The sequence below is a fragment of the Dipodomys ordii genome, unplaced genomic scaffold (genome assembly GCF_000151885.1).
Source record: "Dipodomys ordii isolate 6190 unplaced genomic scaffold, Dord_2.0 Scaffold54, whole genome shotgun sequence".
Taxonomy (NCBI): Eukaryota; Metazoa; Chordata; class Mammalia; order Rodentia; family Heteromyidae; genus Dipodomys; species Dipodomys ordii.
Genome location: NW_012267270.1, coordinates 1,331,309 through 1,332,779, shown reverse-complemented (window position 1 = coordinate 1,332,779; position 1,471 = coordinate 1,331,309). Strand labels below are relative to the sequence as shown.

The window sequence follows — 1,471 nt, the reverse complement described above, 5'->3', positions numbered from 1 at the left end:
GGGGAAGGGGACAGTGGGGGGGGCAAAGGGGAGGCTAGAGGAGGAGGAGGGGATTCTGAAGGGCAGGGGTGAGGCGGGTGGAGGAGGGGAAGGAGGGTGAGGGAAGCCGGAACATGCTAGGCGTGCATCTGAAAACACAGCAGTGAAGCTGCTGAACCTGCTTTAGGAACTGGGAGAGAGCGGAGTGGGGAGGTGTAGGGGGGAGGCTGGCAGGGGCTCACTGAGCGCAGGGGGAGTGTCAGGAGGAAAGCCCCTGAGCAGCTGGCAGGCCCTAATAAAACGCAAGAAGCCTTCCTCTCCCCACCCTGTTCTAGAGCTGGAGCCGGGACTGCCCGTGAACCGGGGAACGCCAGGCCACACCCGCGCGCCACGGCCCCCAAGACGCGCAGAGACAGCGAGCTCACGTGAGCCACGGAGGGCCACACGCTTGCTGCAGCCACCAGGCTGTGAGCAACACAACCAGACAAGTTCAAGTGTGACGTTAAATGGCTTCCCCCGCCCGCCCGGTGGAGACGGGGCTGATGGTTACTCCGCGCGGCTGAGGGAGCGTCTAGCAGAGCCTGAGTGTGGTAAACAGCGGCGTGGGAGACCCGTCTCCACAGCGGCGGGCCCCACGGGAGCATCCACAGCCCGGGTCAGACTCCCCGAGCTGACCCCCCCCGCGGCTCCGTCCACCCCCTGCCAACCCCCATCCAGGGCGGCAGTGGGGCACCCTGAGTCCCTGCCTCTGGAGGGAGGAAGAGGTGGACTATTTGTTTTTTCTTTCCATCTTGTTTGTTCCTTTGTCCATCTTTGAGAAGGAAAGGAGGGGGGCAGGGAAATGGAGGGACAAAGGGTAAACAAATGCAGCCGGAGTCCTCACGGGACACTAGGTGGAAAATGAACCACACAACTTGTGAGTGGGGGCGGGAGGGAAGCCTGGGAGATGCCGGCGACGCGTCCAGGAAGAACTGTACTCTCCACCTACGTCCCACCATCCTCTGCACGTCCCCTTCATAAAAACAACAACGAATTAAAAAACATTGACCAGCTGGGCATGGTGGCTCACGCCTGTCATCCCAGCTACTCAGGAGGCTGAGATCTGAGGATCACAGTTCAAAAGCCAGCCCAGGCAGGAAGGTCTGTGAGACTCTTATCTCCAATCAGAAGTGGTGCTATAGTTCAAAGTGGTAAGTGGTAGAGCACTAGCCTTGAGCGAAAAAGCTCAGGGACAGCACCCAGGCCCTATGTTCAAGACCCATGACCAACAACAACAAATAAAGGCAGGTGAGTGGATAGAGGGATGGGTGGGTGGGCGGACAGATGGGTAGATGAGTGGATGGAAGGAGGGGTGGGTGGGTAGATGGTTGATGGGTTGGATAGAGGGATAGGTAGATGGAAGTGTGGATGGATGAATGGATGGATGGATTTAACAGGTGGGTGAATGGATGATATTTTATGGATGGGCGAATGGCAGATGGGTGGGTGGGTG

General features: G+C 58.7%; 1 protein-coding gene across 1 annotated transcript in view; it reads right to left on the bottom strand.

The window, feature by feature from the left end:
- The window catches only part of Shank2 (SH3 and multiple ankyrin repeat domains 2), a 283,271-nt gene that overhangs the window by 267,683 nt on the left and 14,117 nt on the right, over positions 1–1,471 (bottom strand). The gene's annotated exons all lie outside the window — the stretch shown is intronic.